Genomic DNA, 25,176 nt, shown 5'->3' on the forward strand with positions numbered 1-25,176 from the left:
AAGCAGAAATTTGCTTCCTGCAACACAAACTCAAAAAAGTTCTGGGACACTGTAAAGTCCATGGAGAATAAGAACACCTCCTCCCAGCTGCCCACTGCACTGAGGATAGGAAACACTGTCACCACCAATAAATCCACTATAATTGAGAATTTCAATAAGCATTTTTCTACGGCTGGCCATGCTTTCCACCTGGCTACCCCTACCCCGGTCAACAGCACTGCACCTCCCACAGCAACTCGCCCAAGCCTTCCCCATTTCTCCTCCTCCCAAATCCAGTCAGCTGATGTTCTGAAAGAGCTGCAAAATCTGGACCCCTAAAAATCAGCCGGGCTAGACAATCTGGACCCTTTCTTTCTAAAATGATCTGCCGAAATTGTTGCAACCCTTATTACTAGGTTGTTCAACCTCTCTTTCGTGTCGTCTGAGATTCCCAAAGAATAGAAAGCAGCTGCAGTCATTCCTCTCTTCAAAGGGGGGGACACTCTTGACCTAAAACTGCTACAGACCGATCTATCCTACCCTCTATCCTACCCTGTCTTTCTAAGGAAAGCCAAGTCAACAAACATGTTGCCGACCATGCAATCTGGTTTCAGATCTGGCTTCATGGGTGCACCTCAGTCACGCTCAAGGTCCTAAATGATATCTTAACCGCCATCGATAAGAAACAATACTGTGCAGCCGTATTCATTGACCTGGCCAAGGCTGTCAATCACCACATCCTCATCGGCAGACTCGATAGCCTTGGTTTCTCAAATGATTGCCTCGCCTGGTTCACCAACTACTTCTCTAATAGAGTTCAGTGTGTAAAATTGGGGGGCCTGTTGTCTGGGCCTCTGGCAGTCTCTATGGGGGTGCCACAGGGTTCAATGATTGGACAGGCTCTCTTCTCTGTATACATCAATGATGTCGCTCTTGCTGCTGGTGATTCTCTGATCCACCTCTACGCAGATGACACCATTCTGTATACTTCTGGCCCTTCTTTGGACACTGTGTTAACAACCCTCCAGACGAGATTCAATGCCATACAACTCTCCTTCCATAGCCTCCAATTGCTCTTAAATACAAGTAAAACTAAATGCATGCTCTTCAACCGATTGCTGCCTGCACCCTCCCGCCCGACTAGCATCACTACTCTGGACGGATCTGACCTAGAATATGTGGACAACTACAAATATCTAGGTGTCTGGTTAAACTGTAAACTCTCCTTCCAGACTCACATTAAGCATCTCCTATCCAAAATTAAATCTAGAATCGGCTTCCTATTTCACAACAAAGCCTCCTTCACTCATGTTGTCAAACATACCCTCGTAAAACTCACTATCCTACAAATCCTTGACTTTGGCAATGTAATTTACAAAATAGCCTCCAAAACAGTGCCATCCGTTTTGTCACCAAAACCCCATATACTACCCACCATTCCGACCTGTATGCTCTCGTTGGCTGGCCCCCACTACATATTCGTCGCCAAACTTACTGGCTCCGGGTAATCTATAAGTCTCTGCTAGGTAAAGCCCCGGCTTCTCAGCTCACTGGTCACCAGAGCAACACCCACCCGTAGCACGCGCTCCAGCAGGTATATTTCATTGGTCATCCCCAAAGCCAACACTTACTTTGGTGCCTTTCCTTCCAGTTTTCTTCTGCCATTGACTGGAACGAATTGCAAAAATCACTGAAGCTGGAGACTTATATCTCCCTCTCTAACTTTAAACATCAGCTGTCAGAGCAGCTTACGGACCACTGTACCTGTACACAGCCAATCTGTAAATAGCAGAACAAACTACCTCATCCCCATATTATTACTTACGCTCTTCCTCTTTTGCACCCAAGTATCTCTACTTGCACATCATCATCTGCACATCTATCACTCCAGTGTTAATACTAAATTGTAATTATTTCACCTCCATGGCCTATTTGTTGTCTACTTCCCGACTCTTCTACATTTGCACACATTGTACATTGTTTTATTGTCGCACTGCTTTGGTTTAGCTTGGCCAAGTCGCAGTTGAAAATGAGAACTTGTTCTCAACTGGCCTACCTGGTTAAATAAAGGTGAAATAAAAATAAATAAGTAAATAAATAAATACAAATGTTTTCATGACTGCCCTGTGGGTAGGATCATAGGCGCCCCCCCCCCCCCCCTTTCTCTCTCTATCTCTCTACAGTTTTATGACTTAACTACAGGTCATAAATTCCTTGCAGAAACCTTCTCCCCCTTTGGACATGCAGTATCGGGAGGATTTCACAGTGAGACAAAATATATTCTCCTGCCAAAACTCCTACATCCCCAAAATTGGAGAATAAAATTATATTTCTATTTTTGAGAATGTGGAACCGGTCGGTGGGAAATTAAAGAATGATCCTGTCAAATTTGTTTCATTTTGTGACATCATTAAAAGACAGTAGACCAATATAACTGTACCTTTGGAAGTGTACATTCTTCAGTTATTAGCTTTCTACCGGAATGTTGTATAAAATGAATGATTAAGTAGAAGACTACTTTTGGAAATATGTAATGTGATGTTAGTCTTCTAAATGAGAATTGTTTTTCATAGTAACTTATGATCAGTCAGTGGCCATGCCCCCGTGAGCACAGACATTTACATCGGTGTCATGGAAAGCCCCCTTTTCTACTCCAGTATAAAACCCGCTTCCAACAAAATTTACAGTAGAACAGAAAGCATGAAGCTGTAGCTACATGTTGAAATCGTTGGAATTGAAATCTCTACAAACCAAGGAGACAGACGGTGTGAACTGGTCATCACGAATTGGTTAGATAATAGAAACCAATAGATTGCTACAGAAGGAGCCCTTTACCAGTCTGCAACTGAAAATGTGCGTAAGTCTAGGACGAGAATACCGACAACCACGGAAGCATCTTCTCTATCAGATCAACTCTAGGAGAATGGTACGTCTCACGTATCCATTACAACCGACACTATCCAGAGCCCGCTGAGAGAACTACAACAACGAAAGACCTTGGAACTTCTGGGGTACACAACCAGAGACTCTCTGATTAACTATTATCCAGCAGACGGGCCGACGATCACAGAGAGGGACAACAAAGGCATACACTCGTGAATATGTAAATTGGAATTTATTTTCAAATGAGCAGCTGTTCATGTTCAAAGTATTCACATTTCCATAAGTGTAGTTATCAACTGTATTACAGTGGGTCCACTCTGAGTTTCCCGATCTTGAGCTGTCCCCACCCCTTTCCTTTGTCTACCAAGCCGTCATATTGGTTTCATCCACTAGGGACATTTTCTTTGTATCATGTTAGTAGCCAATGTATGACCTAATGTGTGTGTGTTTATGTAATTCTGTGATTAATTAGTTAGTAGGTAAATAAATGATTAAGCCAATTTGTATATCGCTGATTTATGATTTATGCTTGGGTTCATGCAGATATCCAAGGGCTTGTGGCATTCAGAATGAGAGTGATGAGGTAACAATACATTAATAGAAGACTGTAAATGATAAGATAATGAAATATTATATTCGTGTTATATTCCTTGAAATTATAACTCTATAAACAACATTTTCACGTTGTGCTCCGACTTCCCAGTTAATTACTATTCCGTGATTTGTTTACACATACAGAATTGATTTGATAATATAACAGTCTTCACATTTAAAGACAGCAAATGCTACGACAATGTGTATATACTGTAAGTTACAGTCAAAAACATAAACACATTTATTTTTGTAGTAGACAACTTGCTTGCACCAATTCCTTGTAATTACAGTAAAATACTGTAAAATACAAACCCCATCTCCCCTCAACGAATGTAATTCACCAATTCATTCATTACAATTATTTTAATACTATTACAGTAATTTACTGTTGTTTTATTGAAACTTACAGGCAGCCAGTTACCACAAACACAATGGTAAGTGGCTGCCAGTAAGTTGCTGTAAAAACAACAGTATTTTTTTTCATTGTAAAGACCCAAATCTTAAACCTCTGTCTCACCTTTATTTTATTTTATCTAGTCCTGTTGAAACAGTAACACAATTATCCTCTCCTCATGGTTTTGTTCTCCTCTCCAGCTATCTACATTTCAATGTCTAACCAAACACCCTGATCCATTTGAATATATAACAGCATTTTTCACTAATTTTTTTTTTTATTTTTTTTATTTTTACCTTTATTTAACCAGGCAAGTCAGTTAAGAACAAATTCTTATTTTCAATGACGGCCTGGGAACAGTGGGTTAACTGCCTGTTCAGGGGCAGAACGACAGATTTGTACCTTGTCAGCTCGGGGGTTTGAACTCACAACCTTCCGGTTACTAGTCCAACGCTCTAACCACTAGGCTACCCTGCCGCCCCAAATGCAGAAGTCTTCTTTTATAATTAGTTTAAACATGTTAACCATGCAGGGGCCTTATAGGGCCTTCAGAGCTGCAGTCAGGTATTGCTCTTAGTGTCTGTGTGTGATTGCTGAGATCAGAGAGGAGGTTTAACCTACTCTATCAGGCTAAATTAATGAGGCAATTAAAGTATTGTGTGGAATTAGAGGCTGACACCTCTCCTGCCCGTAGGCTGAGGCAGCTGGTTGTGTAGAGACGGAGGTAACTGGTTGCGTAAAACAACAGTACAGTCCATTAACCTAATCTTACCACGGTAATTATAATCAGGTTGTATCCTGAAGAGATATAGATCCTATTTTTAGAATTCTGGATTGTCCAATGTGGTCATTCTTATTTCAGCATAGCATAAGCATACTCCCAAGCACATAATGACATTTCTCAAGATCTGTTTCTTATCGATTGTCACCTTCAAAAGTCAGTTGATATCATAAAAACCTGCTTTGTACTAATTAAAGCATTCCGCCACACTCGCAATACCATCTGCTAACCATGTGTACGTGACCAATAAAATTTGATTCCATATACGATTGAAAAATATGGTTACAATGAAAAAAGTAAAGTGTGATTTCTTCCATCCATTGGTGCTTCACTCACCAATGGATGGACGCAGGAGGGTTTTTTACCTGTAGCTTTTCTAATTCTAAACACCACAGGAGCTCTGCAGTCGTTTCTCCAGTAATCACGTTTAAGTCTTATTACATTCTAGTGATCAATTTCTGTCCGTACTGGATACGCAATTAAGCTGGCTTCTCACATACACACATGCATACACACATGCACACACACACTAACACACACACTTTCTAACAAAGTCAATTATACATCTTCAAAGGGAGGGTTCTGCAGAGAGGGTAAGAAGAGTGATTATTATTGAGTGGAAATGCCTGCGGGTGACACACACACACACATCTTCATATCATCTTCATGTTAACTCTTGGTAAAAATATAACATGATGATTAGCTGCATGACCTTTTCACCATTCACTGTCATTAACACCTTTCAACTGGATCAGCATGTGTCAGTGCATGGCACTTACGGCACAGTGTGACTGGCCTGGAACATTGTCACTTGTCATCTTGTTGCCCTTGAGTTGGCCTCTGATTTTAGTCACTGCGTCATACCACACAGGTATAACTGAGTTGTCTTCCTCTGCTCTTCAGATAAAAAATATATAGTTTTGTTTATCTAAGCGAGTCAATTAAGAACAAATTCTAATTTACAGTGATGGCCTGATGACAGTAGATCTCAGCTGGAACCAGCTCCCTGCTTCTCTTATTCCTGGGTCAGCAACATGTGATGTTTGACAGATAAGAAGGACAAAGAGGGGGAGGAGAGTGACATTTCATTCTCACCTTCTGAAACAACCTCTGCTCTCACTCTCTCACTTTCTTCTTTGACATCTCTCTCAGCATATGGCAAACGCCAACCACAAGAAAGCACTGAACATTTGTAATTATAATTTTTGGACCTATAAATTAATTACATATACACCCATTGATTCTTGAATATAACTTATAAATGCCTAATGAGCTTAGTTCAACTGTCGTACCCTATGAGAACCCAAAATATAAGCTTGTGTTACTCCAATGTTTCTAAACAATGTACATGTAAACAAAGCCTCAAAACATGGATAAAACTAATTTTGATATCATGGATGGGCAGTCCTTGCATCCATAGCTCTGTGTATGAATTTGAGAGTGATTACATTTCTCCAGGCCCATCCCTCAGCTTTATACCAAAACAGAGGCAGGTGTCCACTTTGTTATTGTTTCATTTAAGGATTCTAGATTTAAGAGATTACTTAACACAATTTTCTACACACATCTAATTTTCTCTTCCAGTGTTGGCCAGTGAATTTGTCGCATTTTTACATTTTTCGCTGTGGTTTTTCAGGCTCATTGAACTGAGAGAATATGACATTTAATTACTGCTGAGAAGTCAGGCAATTCGGCTAATTACCATCCCCTGAGTTTAGTCATCATATCTAATTAACTTTGTGTGCATCCCAAATTATGCCCTATTCCTTATGTAGTGCACTACTTTTGACCAGGGCCATAGGTCTCTTGTCAGAAGTAATGTACTACATAGGGAATATGGTGCCAATTGGAACATGTCCTTTCACTTTCATGAAAGCTTAATGCAGATCTCTCTGCTCAGTGCTGTACTTCAGGAATATTGATAACCGGTTTGGAAATTAATTTCAAATAATTTCCTCTTCACTATCTTATTGAGATTAGACACACAGGCTGTGACTTGAATGGAAGTATTTTCTCTATAGTGCACGTGGTAAAAAGGTTCTGGTTTATAGTCGTGCACTTCTCATTTGTGAATCATCCACAATGTAGTCTCATACAACAAACTATTTTGTAACGGTCAATCTCTTTTTATATAAAGTTGTTTAAGTTACTGTTAATACTAAGTATCACACACTTAAATCTAATGGTCATTTTCAAGACCCTTTTCGAGTGTTGAAAAGGCAGGTCAAGCATTTTACAGCACCTATGTTATTAACAAAGTTTGTCTTTCACAAAGTGAAGGTGTGGTGTGTGTTGCTGCCACAATTTCTGCCAATGTTGAGGCATCAAACAGGCTCTAGGACCTGGGGTTCCTTCCTCCAGAATAGACAGGGCTAATTGGTCACCGGAAATCCCTCAAGTACCTTCTAAGGGTACCTCTTGTCATAGGATGGAGTGTGTGCTGCGCTGTGCTGAGCTGTGCTGTTGTTTCTGTAATACTAAAAGGGTAGGTAGCGAGTTTGCCCCAGAAAACAAACATATGGTCAGAAGGACCTCCTGGACCCCGGCTCTTGTTAAATGTCATAAAGATTTTTGTTGCTGGAGTTTTTTCCTGTAGCTTTTACCTATAACTGCAATATTCACATATCAGTGAGATATTATTCACATTGTTGTTGTTGTTGGGACAAATGAGCTATTACAGTTGGTATGTTTCCAAGACGTAATATATAGGAGGAGTAGTTGAATCTCAGGGCATAACCTCATCATCGTCATCATGTATACCCTCCATATCATCATAGCATCAGAATGAATAAGGTCCTAAACTAAATACATATTTTATCATAATAATAATAATAATAACGATGACAGGACACATCAAAAAGCATAATCATGAATTTCCAGCACACTCAAAAGTGAGCCTCATCTACAAGGCACTCTAACATGGTCATATACAGTGTTTTGAAAAGTGCAACCAAGCTGCCATAATGCAGCAAAACATGAACTATACAACAACACGCCACTCTGATGGATAACTCATATGCCTTTGTCACTGTGTCCTTCACTGGCCGAGGTCGATGAGACCACTCATTCCTGTAACGTGTCTGTATCGTTTTTTTTTTCTTGTCTGTGTGTGTGTGTCAGAAGAAAGGTGGACAACCGGCAGTGGGTTAAATCACTCTGTCCACCCCTAGCCCTTGAGGACCATGTCTCTCTTGTCTTATCAATCTATCGACGTGGCACCTGCATTGCCCACGCTGTCTGGGGCCCGGGAGGCCGATTCTCTGGGCCCACCACAGAGGAATACTAATGTAGATGCAGATAGCAGCTTTCTGGGCTCGTTTGACCACCTCAGCAGACATTGATCCTTCTGCAGGGCCAGTGTGGAGAGGGAGACGGATGGAATGTCACCTCTGAAAGAAATGGATTTGGACCTGTCTCTCTCTGTCTGAGTGAGGCATGTGTTCTGCTTCCTCTGGCATCGACACACATTCGCACACACACACATATTGATATGAGCATGCACGCATGTGCACAGTCATATACACACACACACACACTCACACACACAAACACATACAAAGGGAGAGGGGGGAGAGTGAGGGAGAGAGGGGGAAGAGGGAAAGAGAGAATCCACCAACTAAATTATGAGACTCAATTAGGAGACTCAAATTGTGGATTATGATGAACCAGATGACATTGGGGGAATAGCAACATTTTACAATTTCCCCTCAGTATTAGATAATTGGTCAATTAAGAAAATGAGAAAGGATGTTTTGAAATGTTCATGTTCCTTATATTACCACTCAGCCTCCTGTGTGTAATTTTTACCGTCAGGTTTCCTGGTTGCATGTTTGGCGTTGTGCTGTGCTTTAGAGAATACACATCAGTCATGTCTATCAGACAGGGAGATCACATCAACATGTTGGCTGACTGAATACATTCTCTGGACAACTTTACAATGATGCAGATAAAGGGTGAAGTGTGTGCCATACAAACACACCCACAAACACATGCACGAACGCCACGCATGCACACACACACACACACACACAATCTGTTTGTGTGGACTTTTGAGCGATTTACACCTTCTAACAATATGTAAAGGCTTCCCTCTGTATTACTGTTATTACCATTATGTCTATACCTCTGACATTACACGTGTCTGTCTGCAATAAGATTAATTTTCTTTGTAATGTCACTTAACATGTCTTCCGTTTTCAACAGTAAGTTTGCCAGAGATATCTATTTTCTAATGTGATTGAAGCTCTTCTCTTTAGTGTCACAGTGAGCATTGAAAAGGAGATGGAGGGAGGAACAATGACTACAGCCAGGCTCAGGAGAATATTAGTTGTGTGCCTCTCCTACTTCCCGTGTTCACATGCATAATGATCCCAAATAAGAACATCTAAATTAATGATTACACTTTTTCTGCCACCAAATGGGAATGTGTGCCTCTGGTTTTACATGTCTTGGGAGAAAGGCATTTTTGGGGGGGTGATATAGGCATACAAAAGGTAATATAAAAAGCCTATTGGTTTAGTTGGAGGCTATTCAGCTGGATCCTGAGCTGAATGATAAAGGTCACTGCCCAAATGTGCATTTCCAGTAATGGTCTGTTTCCAAAATGATACCCTATTCCCTATTTTGTGCAATATTTTTGACCGGGGCCCATAGGGATAGGGTGCTATTTGGGACACAGCACTGGTCTTATTGGGGAGTGTGGCACCATTTAGCACTGTCAGGCCCCCTTCAGACCCCTTTACCTTTGCCTGAATAAAGGTCAAACAATCAGGCACATGGGTGGACAGCTAATTTGTCATAGCTTGACAAACATGTCGGCATCCAATTGTGTCCCTAGGATGACACTGGCATACCTTAACACTACAGAAAAGGTTAAGAGATTGAGAGTCTCACCTTGCTCTCTATCTCAACAAGTCAACAAGACGACATGCGGCGAACCAGAAAATGACATATTTTTATTCAATAGTTCAAGAGCATATACGGTTGGTTTTCAAGGACAGCCCATTACTCAAAAGAGTCTTTAGCATGCTTGGATTCACAAAATGACATTCACCACTGTCATGACATCACAATCAGGAACACTTTTCACTTCAACCTCCTTCACCTAAACAGACTAGCTGATTGCAGTCATATTATTTATACTGCCTTGTCGTTCTTGTTTTTGCCTTTCTCTAACATTGACTCTCTCTCTCTCAATTCAATTTGCTTTATTGGCATGACATATACAGAGGCGCGAAGCAGTGGTTACTGTCATTTGCCAGCGGTAACCTCTGCGGCGTGGAGCTCATTGTATTGTTTTCATGCTACTCTGGTGATTTCCATCCAGGGTAATATAGTAGGACTGACAGCATGGTGTCAGAGAGACACAGAGAGAGGAGGGAGGGAGACAAAGAGAGGAAAATATAGAGTTTGTGTGTATGTGTGAGGCTTAGAGAACATAATGTGGCAGAGGCTCACTTCAGGAATATTGTCACTATCCCTGCTGACTGGGTGACAGGCTGTCATTTAAGGCTTGCATGCGAGAGTATTTGCCTTGGCAAGCCAAGCTATTTAATAAAATGGTAAAAAAAAAAGTGAAATTGCATTTGTTTCGAAAATGTCTTCTAAAATGGCTACTGCTTTGGACCTGACTATGTTTGTGAGATTATTCCTTACGTGTGAAGATAGTGTATCTTGAGTATAATTTTAAATGTCACAACAACAAGAAGGGGAGAAGTGTGTGGCGAAGATGCGCTAACAACTTCTCTCTCCAGAATGCGCTCTCTGTCTCCTGCCAAATCGTGCGCATTCGTTGTTTCATTTTGTGAATCGTTGCCCTTTGATTTTCTATGTTTATCATGATCAATTCCCCATTACATATAGTGGGGTCTGAAATTGACACCCTTGATAAAGATAAGCAATAATGACTGTATAAAATCAATTATTTAAATACTGAGCTACAGTCCCCTTAGAAAGTATTCACACCCCATAACTTTTTATACATTTTGTTGTGATACAGCCTTTATTGTCACTGGCCTACACACAACACCCCATAATGTAAATGTGGAATTATGTTTTTCGAAATGTTTACTAATGAATAAATAAATAAAAGCTGAGTATTCAACCCCTATGTTATGGCATGTCTAAATAAGCTTAGGAGTTCAAATTTGCTTAACCAGTCACATAATAAGTTCTATGGACTCACTCTGTGTATAATAATAGTGTTTTAACATGATATTGTAATGGCTACCTCATCTCTGTATCCCACACCTACAATTATCTGTAAGGTCCCTCGGTGTCTCAGCAGTCTAAGGCACTGATCAGGTGCTTGAGGCGTCACTACAGATCCGTGTTCGATCCCGGGCTGTGTCACAGCTGGCCGCAATCGGGAGACCCATGAGGTGCTGCACAATTGGCCCAGCGGCATCCAAGTTCGCCATCCAAGTTCGGTGTTTCCTCAAACAAATTGGTGTGGCTGGCTTCCGGGTTAAGTGAGCAGTGTGTCAAGAAGCAGTGAGGCTTGGCAGGGTCGTGTTTCGGAGGACACAAGGATCTCGACCTTCGCCTCTCCCGAGTCCATACGGGAGTTGCAGCGACGGGACTAGACTGTAACTACCAATTGGATATCATGAAAATTGGGGAGAAAAAGGGGTAAAAAGTCTACAATAAAAAAAGGTCCCTCAGTCAAGAAGTGAATTTTTAACACAGACTCAACCACAAAGACCAGGGAGGTTTTCCAATGCCTCACAAGGAAGGGGCACCTGTTGGTAGATGGGTAAAACAAATAAACAGACATTGAATATGGTGAAGTTATTACACTTCGAATGGTGTATCAATACACTAAGTCACTTCAAAGACGTGGGTGTCCTTCCTAACTCCATTGTCGGAGTGGAAGGAAACAACTCAGGAATTTCACCATGAGGCCAATGGAGACTTTAAAACAGTTACAGAGTTTAATGTCTGTGATAGGAGAAAACTGAGGATGGATCAACAACATTGTAGTTACTGCACAACTCTTGCCTAAATTACAGAGTGAAAAGAAGTAAGTGTCGTGACGTGACTATGTGATGACTGCTATTAATGGAATAATTACCTCCTACGTTTAATTATTACTCGATTAAATCAATCATGTAACAATTCATTAATTAGTCATTTTGGGCACCACGGGAAAAGTTTATTTAACTCAAGAATATATCAATTGTCAGCGTCAGTGGTGTATAGGTGAGGACGGAGTCAAGCGCAGGAAACAGAACTGAGTAAAAATAACGAACTTTACCCGAGAAAAATAAACAGGACAATAAATCCACGTAGGGATAACAAACCCTAACACACAAGACTAACACATAACAGGAACAATCACGCACAAAACATAATGAGAACCAGAGGGTTAAATAGGGAAATAATAATAACGTAATGGGAAGCAGGTGTGTACAATCAAGACATAACAAATGGAAAAATAAATGTGGATCGCCGAATTTGGAAGTCGAACAAGGAGAGGCACCAACCTAGGGGGAAGTCGTGACATCAATATCATACCATTCATCAATCAATTATTTCCTCATATCAGTCTCTTTCTGAATGTCGCATAATCCTTGGATATCTGCATGAACCCTAGCCTGTGATGAATCAGCGATACACAAATTGGCTTAATTATTAATTTACTAATTAACTAAATCATACAGAATTGCATAAACACACACACACACTGTATAGGTTATATTGATCACTAACATAATGCAACGAAAAGTCCCTAGTGGACTAACCCGATATAATGGCTTGTTACACAATGGAAAGGGGGTGAGGAATATTAAGAGCGGGAGAGACAAAGAGAGTGGGCTTATCATGCATACATGTGGAAGCTATGCTCATGGGAATATGAATACTTGAATAATTAAATAATTTCAATGTATATATTTATACTTGGACGTCTTTGTCGTCTCTCAGTTGAACTCAATCCATCTATTGGAAGTGGTTCAATGTAAGTCTCTGGATGTCCACCAAAGGTCACAATGTCCTTCTTAGTTGTAGTAGGCTTGTTTGTCTTAGATTGTCCTTAGAATGTATACTCTGGAGGTGTACCACGCGGTGGTCAGAGAGCTGTCCTTCCCTCTGTTCGTTATCATAGATACCTATGATGGTGATCCTTCTCTCTCATCTTGGCTCGAGTTTCCTAGACTATGTTACATGCAGAGCTGCATGCGGTGCAAGTTTCAGTCTAGTCTTAACCTTTCTCACTTGTTGAGAGTTCAGCGGGTCTTACCATTTTCTGGTCTTGTAGTTTTAACCATTTCCATCCATGTAGCCACGCTGTCTGGTCTAATGTACATTTTTGTTACAAGTTCTTTTAAGGGCTCTGGTCTGAAAGGCGGTTCCATCACACCAACACAATATCTGTGCTCATGTGAGCGTAGTTAGTGACTTGGCCCAGGTTTATAGCTCATTTTAGAAGGCTAAAATCACATTTCTATCTTTTCAAAAGTATTCCTATACCTAATCATTTATTTTATACAACATTTAGATACAAACCCGATAACTTGGACATGTATACTTTCAGAGTTATCTTGTTATACAGTCTTTCTGATCATTTTAATGACATCACAAATTAAAAATCTATTTTCCATACTCCATCTGTCATAATTCCCAACATTTGTATATTGAAATATATATTCCCAGTGTTTATTGTTTGAAGTTTTGAAAAGGTGTTGTATGTTGTAACAAAGGATTTCTTTCCCAATACTGCAGAGCCGAAGGAAGAGTTTCTGCAATGTATTTAAGTCATAAAACCGGGCCAACTATGGGGGAGTTTGGCTATCTGTCAATAATTGGCCTAGCTGATCCAGCACCTTTGATCCTCACCAAGGAGAGAGGGTCATGATAGAAGCATGTGCAGAATAAAAAATATTCCAAAACATGCATCCTGTTTGCAACAAGGAACTAAGGTAATACTGCAAAAAATGCAATTGACTTTTTGTCCTGAATACAAAGTGTTAGGTTTTGGGTAAATCCAATACAACACATTACTGTCCATATTTTCAAGCACAGTGGTGGCTGCATCATGTTATGGTTTGCTTGGGCTGGGGAGTTTTTCAGGATAAAAAATAAACGAAATGGCGCTAGGCACAGGCAAAATCCTAGAGGAAAACCTGGTTCAGTTTGCTTTCCCTCCAGACACGTGGAGATGAATTCACCGTTCAGCAGGACAATAACCTAAAACACAAGGCCAAATGTGCCAAGATGCTTACCAAGAAGACAGTGAATGTTCCTGAGAGGCCAAGTTACAGTTTTAACTTAAATCTGCTTTCTATGGCAAGACTTGAAAATGGTTGTCTAGTAATAATCAACAACCAATTTGACAGAGCTTGAAGAATTTTGAAAATAATAATGGGCAAGTATTGTACAATCCAGGTGTGCAAAACTCTTAGAGACTTACCCAGAAAGACTTACAGCTGTAACCACTGCCAAAGGTGATTCTAACATCCATTGACTCATTGGTGAGAATACTTATTTAATTGTATTATTTTTATACTAATAAAATTGCTCAGAGAAATATATGTATATATTAACAAGTAATACAAATAAATTCTCAAAAAGATACGGTTCAAAATTATAGACAAATTATTCTTAGTCAAAAGTTTAGTATTTGGTCCCATATTCCTAACACGCAATGACTACATCAAGCTAATGACTCTACAAACTTGTTGGATGCATTTGCAGTTCATTTTGGTTGTGTTTAAGATTATTTTGTGCCCAATAAATATTAATGATAAATAATTGTGTCATTTTGTAATCCCTTTTAATGTAAATAAGAATATAATATGTTTCTAAACACTTCTCCATTAATGTGGATGCTACCATGATTACTGACTGAATCGTGAATAATTGTTTGAGAAAGTTACAGAGGGTCAAAGATAATACCCCCAAAACATGCTAACTTTTATTGCTAATGTTTTAACATTCTCTCATATAGAGCACAGGTTCATAATAAACACATTTTCCCATCTCAAGAGGGGAAAAAAATACTGTAGGAAATGCCTACTATTTTTATTGATTTAAACAAAAATTATACGTCCACAATGTGTATGGGTCTGTTAGGCGGAGCGACACAGCAGAACCTAAGAGCAGACCCAGATGAGGAAAGAAAGATGAATGAACCAAAATATTTATTGTTACATAGGGAGATATGGTGCGCAGAACCTGGGCAGCTTACGGAAAAACCAGATGTGGAGACTGAGGTTGTTACGGTGCGTGAATGAGGACCCAAAAGCGAATTAACTTAAACAGAGCTTCTTTAATTACCAAACATAGGTAGGCTCAGACGGACCGGCAGATTCCGACAGGACAAGACAAGGTTACAGCAAACATGACGACAGTCTGGTTCAGGCATGAAACACAACAAACAAGAATCCGACAAGGACAGGAACAAAAACAGAGAGAGATATAGGGGACTAATCAGAGGGAAAAGGGGAACAGGTGGGAGAAGGGGTGACGAGGTAGTCAAGAGGAGACAAGGAACAGCTGGGGGAAAGCGGGGGAGAAAAGGTAACCTAACAACGACCAGCAGAGGGAGACAGGGTGAAGGGAAAGGACAGAGACAAGACACAACATGACAGTACATGACAGTACCCCCCCACTCACCGAGCGCCTCCTGGCGCACTCGAGGAGGAAACCTGGCGGCAACGGAGGAAATCCTCGATCAGCGCACGGTCCAGCACGTCCCGAGAGGGAACCCAACTCCTCTCCTCAGGACCGTACCCCTCCCAATCTACGAGGTACTGGTGACCACGGCCCCGAGGGCGCATGTCCAAAATTCTACGGACCCTGTAGATGGGTGCGCCCTCGACAAGGATGGGGGGGGGGGGGGGAAGACGAGCGGGGGCGCGAAGGACGGGCTTGATGCAGGAGACATGGAAGACCGGGTGGACGCGACGAAGGTATCGCGGAAGAAGAAGTCGAACTGCGACAGGATTAATGACCCGAGAAATACGGAACGGACCAATGAACCGCGGGGTCAACTTGCGAGAAGCCGTCTTAAGGGGAAGGTTCTGAGTGGAGAGCCAAACTCTCTGACCGCGACAATATCTAGGACTCTTAGTTCTACGCTTATTAGCAGCCCTCACAGTCTGCGTCCTATAACGGCAAAGTGCAGACCTGACCCTCTTCCAGGTGCGCTCGCAACGTTGGACAAAAGCCTGAGCGGAGGGGACGCTGGACTCGGCGAACTGAGATGAGAACAGCGGAGGCTGGTACCCGAGGCTACTCTGAAAAGGAGATAGCCCGGTCGCAGACGAAGGAAGCGAGTTGTGGGCGTATTCTGCCCAGGGGAGCTGTTCTGACCAAGACGCAGGGTTGCGAAAAGAAAGACTGCGTAAGATGCGACCAATAGTCTGATTGGCCCGTTCTGCTTGACCGTTAGACTGGGGGTGAAAGCCGGAAGAGAGACTGACGGAAGCCCCAATCAAACGGCAAAACTCCCTCCAAAATTGAGACGTGAATTGCGGACCTCTGTCCGAAACGACGTCTGACGGAAGGCCATGAATTCTGAAAACATTCTCGATGATGATTTGTGCCGTCTCTTTAGCAGAAGGAAGCTTAGCAAGGGGAATGAAATGAGCCGCCTTAGAGAACCTATCGACAACCGTAAGAATAACAGTCTTCCCCGCTGACGAAGGCAGTCCGGTGACAAAATCTAAGGCGATGTGAGACCACGGTCGAGAGGGAATAGGAAGCGGCCTGAGACGGCCGGCAGGAGGAGAGTTACCGGACTTAGTCTGCGCGCAGACCGAACAAGCAGCCACGAAACGACGCGTGTCATGCTCCCGGGTGGGCCACCAAAAACGCTGGCGAATGGAAGCAAGCGTACCCCGAACGCCAGGGTGGCCGGCTAACTTGGCAGAGTGAGCCCACTGAAGAACGGCCAGACGAGTAGGAACGGGAACGAAAAGAAGGTTCCTAGGACAAGCGCGCGGCGACGGAGTGTGAGTGAGCGCTTGTTTTACCTGCCTCTCAATTCCCCAGACAGTCAACCCGACAACACGCCCCTCAGGGAGAATCCCCTCGGGGTCAGTGGAGGCTACTGAAGAACTGAAGAGACGAGACAAAGCATCAGGCTTGGTGTTCTTAGAGCCCGGACGATAAGAAATCACGAACTCGAAATGAGCGAAAAACAGCGCCCAAGACCGACGTGCATTAAGTCGTTTGGCAGAACGGATGTACTCAAGGTTCCTATGGTCAGTCCAAACGACAAAAGGAACGGTCGCCCCCTCCAACCACTGTCGCCATTCGCCTAGGGCTAACCGGATGGCGAGCAGTTCGCGGTTACCCACATCATAGTTACGTTCCGACGGTGACAGGCGATGAGAAAAATACGCGCATGGGTGGACCTTGTCGTCAGAGAGGGAGCACTGAGAAAGAATGGCTCCCACGCCCACCTCTGACGCGTCAACCTCGACAACGAACTGTCTAGAGACGTCAGGTGTAACAAGGATAGGAGCGGATGTAAAACGATTCTTGAGGAGATCAAAAGCTCCCTGGGCGGAAACGGACCACTTAAAGCACGTCTTGACAGAAGTAAGGGCTGTGAGAGGAGCTGCCACCTGACCGAAATTACGGATGAAACGACGATAGAAGTTCGCGAAGCCGAGAAAGCGCTGCAGCTCGACGCGTGACTTAGGGACGGGCCAATCAATGACAGCTTGGACCTTAGCGGGATCCATCTTAATGCCTTCAGCGGAAATAACAGAACCGAGAAATGTGACGGAGGAGGCATGAAAAGTGCACTTCTCAGCCTTCACAAAAAGACAATTCTCTAAAAGGCGCTGGAGGACACGTCGAACGTGCTGAACATGAATCTGGAGTGACGGTGAAAAAATCAGGATATCGTCAAGGTAAACGAAAACAAAGATGTTCAGCATGTCTCTCAGGACATCATTGACTAATGCCTGAAAGACAGCTGGAGCGTTAGCGAGGCCGAAAGGAAGAACCCGGTATTCAAAGTGCCCTAACGGAGTGTTAAACGCCGTCTTCCACTCGTCCCCCTCCCTGATGCGCACGAGATGGTAAGCGTTACGAAGGTCCAACTTAGTGAAAAACCTGGCTCCCTGCAGGATCTCGAAGGCTGAAGACATAAGAGGAAGCGGATAACGATTCTTCACTGTTATGTCATTCAGCCCTCGATAATCTATGCAGGGGCGCAGAGACCCGTCCTTCTTCTTGACAAAAAAAAACCCCGCTCCGGCGGGAGAGGAGGAGGGGACTATGGTACCGGCGTCAAGAGCTACAGACAAATAATCTTCGAGAGCCTTACGTTCGGGAGCCGACAGAGAGTATAGTCTACCCCGGGGGGGGGGGGTGGTTCCCGGAAGGAGATCAATACTACAATCATACGACCGGTGTGGAGGAAGAGAGGTGGCCCTGGACCGACTGAACACCGTGCGCAGATCGTGATATTCCTCCGGCACCCCTGTCAAATCACCAGGCTCCTCCTGTGAAGAAGAGACAGAGGAAACAGGAGGGATAGCAGACATTAAACATTTCACATGACAAGAGACGTTCCAGGAGAGGATAGAATTACTAGACCAATTAATGGAAGGATTATGACAAACTAGCCAGGGATGGCCCAAAACAACAGGTGTAAAAGGTGAACGAAAAATTAAAAAAGAAATGGTTTCACTATGATTACCAGAAACAGTGAGGGTTAAAGGTAGCGTCTCACGCTGAATCCTGGGGAAAGGACTACCATCCAGGGCGAACAAGGCCGTGGGCTCCCTTAACTGTCTGATAGGAATGTCATGTTCCCGAGCCCAGGTCTCGTCCATAAAACAGCCCTCCGCCCCAGAGTCTATTAAGGCACTGCAGGAAGCTGACGAACCGGTCCAGCGTAGATGGACCGACAAGGTAGTGCAGGATCTTGAAGGAGAGACAGGAGTAGTAGCGCTCACCAGTAGCCCTCCGCTTACTGACGAGCTCTGGCCTTTTACTGGACATGAAGTGACAAAATGACCAGCGGAACCGCAATAGAGACAGAGGCGGTTGGTGATTCTCCGTTCCCTCTCCTTAGTCGAGATGCGGATACCTCCCAGCTGCATGGGCTCAGCACCCGAGCCGGCAGAGGAAGATGGTAGTGATGCGGAGAGGGGGGCGACGGAGAGCGCGAGCTCCTTTCCACGAGCTCGGTGACGAAGATCAACCCGTCGCTCAATGCGAATAGCGAGTTCAATCAAGGAATCCACGCTGGAAGGAACCTCCCGGGAGAGAATCTCATCCTTTACCTCTGCGCGGAGACCCTCCAGAAGACGAGCGAGCAAGGCCGGCTCGTTCCAGCCACTGGAGACAGCAAGAGTGCGAAACTCAATAGAGTAGTCTGTTATGGATCGATTGCCTTGACATAGGGAAGACAGGGCCCTGGAAGCCTCCTCCCCAAAAACAGATCGATCAAAAACCCGTATCATCTCCTCCTTAAAGTCCTGATACTGGTTAGTACACTCAGCCCTTGCCTCCCAGATTGCCGTGCCCCACTCACGAGCCCGTCCAATAAGGAGAGATATGACGTAGGCGACACGAGCAGTGCTCCTGGAGTAAGTGTTGGGCTGGAGAGAAAACACAATATCACACTGGGTGAGGAACGAGCGGCATTCAGTGGGCTCCCCAGAGTAACACGGCGGGTTATTGATTCTGGGCTCCGGAGATTCGAAAGCCCTGGAAGTGGCCGGTGGATCGAGGCGGAGATGGTGAACCTGTTCTGTGAGGTTGGAGACTTGGGTGGCCAGGGTCTCAACGGCATGTCGAGCAGCAGACACTTCCTGCTCGTGTCTGCCTAGCATCGCTCCCTGGATCCCGACGGCTGAGTGGAGAGGATCCGAAGTCGCTGGGTCCATTCTTGGTCGGATTCTTCTGTTACGGTGCGTGAATGAGGACCCAAAAGCGAATTAACTTAAACAGAGCTTCTTTAATTACCAAACATAGGTAGGCTCAGACGGACTGGCAGATTCCGACAGGACAAGACAAGGTTACAGCAAACATGACGACAGTCTGGTTCAGGCATGAAACACAACAAACAAGAATCCGACAAGGACAGGAACAAAAACAGAGAGAGATATAGGGGACTAATCAGAGGGAAAAGGGGAACAGGTGGGAGAAGGGGTGACGAGGTAGTCAAGAGGAGACAAGGAACAGCTGGGGGAAAGCGGGGGAGAAAAGGTAACCTAACAACGACCAGCAGAGGGAGACAGGGTGAAGGGAAAGGACAGAGACAAGACACAACATGACAGTACATGACAGAGGTTGGAGTTAGCTGAGTAGAACAGGATTAAACAGGTCCGAGGGGAATCCAAGATAGTGGTGGTGAGTAAAATCCAGAGCAAGGTAGTTGGCTGGTGAGATGTGGAACAGGAGACAGGGGCCAGAGACAGAGCGGTAACTGCAATGAGAGGATAAACGGTGTCAGGCAGGGACAGGCACGGCAGGATAACAGGAGCTTGAATAATCATAAATGGCTAGACTCATGAACTGACTGAGCAGAGATTGCGATCTGGCAGAGTGGAAGTGGCTGGACTGAGCATTTGTATAGGTCTTGATTATGGAACAAGTTGCAGCTGGTAGGGATCTTCTCTGACTCCAGCACACCTGTCTCCAACCACACAATCACACAGAGAGGGAGAGGGAGAGAGTGTGTGTGTACAGGGGGAGTAACTGCAGGTCAAGAAGACACAGGATGAACACCAGAGGGCGTAGCAGGAGCAGATGTGATGAGGTCTAGGTCTTGTGCTTCCAAAGAGTGGTATTTTTTTATATATTTTTTATTTAATGTTATTTAACCTTTATTTAACCAGGAAGGGCTCATTGAGATTTAAAATATATTTTTCAAGAGCGTCCTGGCCAAGATAGGCAGCACCAAGTTATTACAAAAATCTAGTAAAAACCATAGAATTCACAAGAGTATAACAAAATAAAAAACAGCAAATTAAAAACATTGACAGGTTAGGGAATCAGTCTCAAGATCATTCATCAGTGATTTAAAAATACCAATCGGGACAGGTTCTTCCAGTTTAAAGGTATTTTGTAAGGCGTTCCAAGACGATGGCAGAGTACATAAAAGCCCTTTTACCAAATTCAGTTCGGACATTTGGAACAGTTAGCAGGATAAATTCCAGCGAACGAAGAGAGTACCCACCACATTTTATAGAGAGTACCCACCACACCACATATTATTTAAAAAAGTTGAGTTAAATCAGCCATGAATCCCCTTGTGATGGGGAATGGAAGCTTGTTGTATGAAACAGGGAGGGGAAATTGAATGCAAGATTATTATTTTATATTGTTAAAATATTTCTAGCCTGTCTATCTATGGGTAACAGGGTTGACGTGTAATGCACGACCAGCTCAGTTTTTCACCAAAAAACACAAGATAATTGTAAAAAAAAAACAGTAGAACCAGCTCTCCTGATTTAACACTATGATTTGACTATTAGATGTTCAATGTTTATTTTTGAAAAAAATATTTAAAAAGGAATAGTTTCATTATAATAAAATGAGAGTTCAGTTCACACAATGGGGTTGACCTTCAAATGAGGGACAGATGTAAATGAATCAAATGTTATTGGTCACATAGACATGGTTAGCAGATGTTATTACAAGTGTAGCAAAATGCTAGCTTCTAGTTCCGACAGTTGCAGCAATATCAACAAGTAATCTAACAATTCCAAAACAAATATCCAATACACACACACATCTGTGTAAAGGGATGGAATAAGAACATGTACATGTAAATATATGGATGAGCAATGACCGAGCGGCATAGGCAAGATGCAATAAGTATTACAAGATATGTAAACATCATTATTTAAGTGTCATTAATAGAGTGATCCATTTGTTACAGTGGCCAATGATTTCAAGTCTGTATCTAGGCAGCAGCCTCTCTATGTTAGTGATGGCTGTTTAACAGTCTGATGGCCTTGAGATAAGTTATTCTTCAGTATCTCGGTTCCAGCTTTGATGCACCTGTACTGTCCTCGCCTTCTGGATGGTAGCGGGGTGAACAGGCAGTTGCTCGGGTGGTTGTTGTCCTTGATGATCTTTCTGGCCTTCCTGTGACATCGGGTTCTGTAGGTGTCCTTGGAGGGCAGGTAATTTGTCCCCGGTGATGCGTTGTGCAGACCGCACCACCCACTGGAGTTGTGCAGTTGTGGGCAATGTAGTTGCCGTACCAGGCGGTGACACAGCCTAACAGGATGCTCTCAATTGTTCATCTGTAAAAGTTTGTGAGGGTTTTAGGTTAAAAGCCAAATTTCTTCAGCCTCCCGAGGTTGAAGTTCTCCCCGTTGGACGTTAGTTGCAATGCTCTCATCAAGTATGTTTGTTTATTTATCATATGCACATGAAAGACATGGAGTCACTACACGTATCATGTTTGTACTCATTGTTTTTGTCATTTAGGGTGTTTTCACACTTGGTCCCGTCCAGACAATTTTTGTGAAATCAGTGCAGTTTGCAAAAAAAATTGTGCAATGTGAAAACTCCAAAGGAACTCAGACCCCTCAAAAGAGCTCCTGAAGCAAACCAAAATAAGAGCATCGCGAGAGGTGGTCTCAGTTCAGTTCACTTAAAATCTGCGTTTTGGTTCCTTTTTTTTAGGGCAATGTGAACACAAAGCTCCACAGACTCCGCATGGCATTAATCTCGCACCACACACTACACTACTGAAACACCATTTCCCCTGCCATAAAAATGCATTATCTTTGACCATCACTCTATCTACCGCACAGCAACTCCACTCCCACTTGTCTCCAATTCCACATCCCAACCCTCAACTTCCCTCAGCCCATTCCATTAATCGCTGTGGCCACCCTCTTCGAGTTTCTACGCAACACATATCTTTCAACTATGCTGTGATGTTTAACATACAATTTCAATCTTTCTAATCTTATAGAAATTGTTACCAGAGCTCAAGCCACCCTCTGTTCACCTCATATCTCCACAGCTGTGCCCTTGAAAGATTATGAAAAGAACAGGATGGACTGAAGAACTGTGGTCACTCCCACAGGCTCTTTGTCTTATGTGCAGCGTAAGTGCAGCGTAACTCAGACATAGAAGATGATTTAGTAACAATATAGGTCTATTTTGTTCCTCAAGGTTCTCTCTATCCCAAGCCGCCCCATGTCCTTGCGAAAGTATTCGGCCCCCTTGAACTTTGCGAACTTTTGCCACATTTCAGGCTTCAAACATAAATATATAAAACTGTATTTTTTGATGAAGAATCAACAACAAGTGGGACACAATCATGAAGTGGAACGACATTTATTGGATATTTCAAACTTTTTTAACAAATCAAAAACTGAAAAATTGGGCGTGCAAAATTATTCAGCCCCCTTAAGTTAATACTTTGTAGCGCCACCTTTTGCTGCGATTACAGCTGTAAGTCGCTTGGGGTATGTCTCTATCAGTTTTGCACATCGAGAGACTGAAATTTTTTCCCATTCCTCCTTGCAAAACAGCTCGAGCTCAGTGAGGTTGGATGGAGAGCATTTGTGAACAGCAGTTTTCAGTTCTTTCCACAGATTCTCGATTGGATTCAGGTCTGGACTTTGACTTGGCCATTCTAACACCTGGATATGTTTTTTTTTGAACCATTCCATTGTAGATTTTGCTTTGTGTTTTGGATCATTGTCTTGTTGGAAGACAAATCTCCGTCCCAGTCTCAGGTCTTTTGCAGACTCCATCAGGTTTTCTTCCAGAATGGTCCTGTATTTGGCTCCATCCATCTTCCCATCAATTTTAACCATCTTCCCTGTCCCTGCTGAAGAAAAGCAGGCCCAAACCATGATGCTGCCACCACCATGTTTGACAGTGGGGATGGTGTGTTCAGGGTGATGAGCTGTGTTGCTTTTACGCCAAACATAACGTTTTGCATTGTTGCCAAAAAGTTCAATTTTGGTTTCATCTGACCAGAGCACCTTCTTCCACATGTTTGGTGTGTCTCCCAGGTGGCTTGTGGCAAACTTTAAACGACACTTTTTATGGATATCTTTAAGAAATGGCTTTCTTCTTGCCACTCTTCCATAAAGGCCAGATTTGTGCAATATACGACTGATTGTTGTCCTATGGACAGAGTCTCCCACCTCAGCTGTAGATCTCTGCAGTTCATCCAGAGTGATCATGGGCCTCTTGGCTGCATCTCTGATCAGTCTTCTCCTTGTATGAGCTGAAAGTTTAGAGGGACGGCCAGGTCTTGTTAGATTTGCAGTGGTCTGATACTCCTTCCATTTCAATATTATCGCTTGCACAGTGCTCCTTGGGATGTTTAAAGCTTGGGAAATCTTTTTGTATCCAAATCCGGCTTTAAACTTCTTCACAACAGTATCTCGGACCTGCCTGGTGTGTTCCTTGTTCTTCATGATGCTCTCTGCGCTTTTGACGGACCTCTGAGACTATCACAGTGCAGGTGCATTTATACGGAGACTTGATTACACACAGGTGGATTGTATTTATCATCATTAGTCATTTAGGTCAACATTGGATCATTCAGAGATCCTCACTGAACTTCTGGAGAGAGTTTGCTGCACTGAAAGTAAAGGGGCTGAATAATTTTGCACGCCCAATTTTTCAGTTTTTGGTTTGTTAAAAAAGTTTGAAATATCCAATAAATGTCGTTCCACTTTATGATTGTGTCCCACTTGTTGATTCTTCACAAAAAAATACAGTTTTATATCTTTATGTTTGAAGCCTGAAATGTGGCAAAAGGTCGCAAAGTTCAAGGGGGCCGAATACTTTCGCAAGGCACTGTATGTTTACAATTATATTTACATATCTTGCATTACTCACCCCATATGTATATACAGTATTTTATACCATCTATTGCATCTATATATTGCCAGTCAGTAATTGCTCATCTATATATTTATATGTACATATTCTTATTCCATCCCTTTTCTTTGATTTGTGTGTATTAGGTAGTTGTTGTGGAATTGTTAAATTACTTGTTAGATATTGAGGTACTGTCGGAACTCGAAGCACAAACATTTCGCTACACCCACAATAACATCAGCTAACCATGTGTATGTGACCAATAACATTTGATTTGGTTTGAAGCGGTACCTGAGCGCCAAGTCTAGGACCAAACAGATTCCACCTCCAAGCCTTCTACCCAAAGCTGATAAAGCATGAGGGAGAGGAGGTAGAAAGAGGTGACACTTTAACAGGGGCTGTGCTGTGTGTGTAGGCCACTGTGAGTGTGAGCGAGTGACACTGGAGCAGGAAGGAGGGAGGTAGAGACCAGCACCCAACCAAGCCGACTCGCAATATAGTAGACTAATAGCTGCCAATGCTAGGTTATCATCATCTAATATGATTGCGTAATAACTGTGTTGACTGCATCAAACCGGGATAATCTAGTTAACCATTTATGGGCAGATGGGACGGTAGCATCCCACCTGGCCAACATCCGGTAAAATTGCAGGGCGCGAAATTCAAACTACAAAACTATAAATATTTAACTTTCACAAAATCACAAGTGTAATACATCAAAATAAAGCTTAACTTCTTGTTAATCCAGCCGCTGTGTCAGATTTCAAAA

The sequence above is a fragment of the Oncorhynchus mykiss genome, chromosome 21 (genome assembly GCF_013265735.2).
Source record: "Oncorhynchus mykiss isolate Arlee chromosome 21, USDA_OmykA_1.1, whole genome shotgun sequence".
NCBI lineage: Eukaryota > Metazoa > Chordata > Actinopteri > Salmoniformes > Salmonidae > Oncorhynchus > Oncorhynchus mykiss.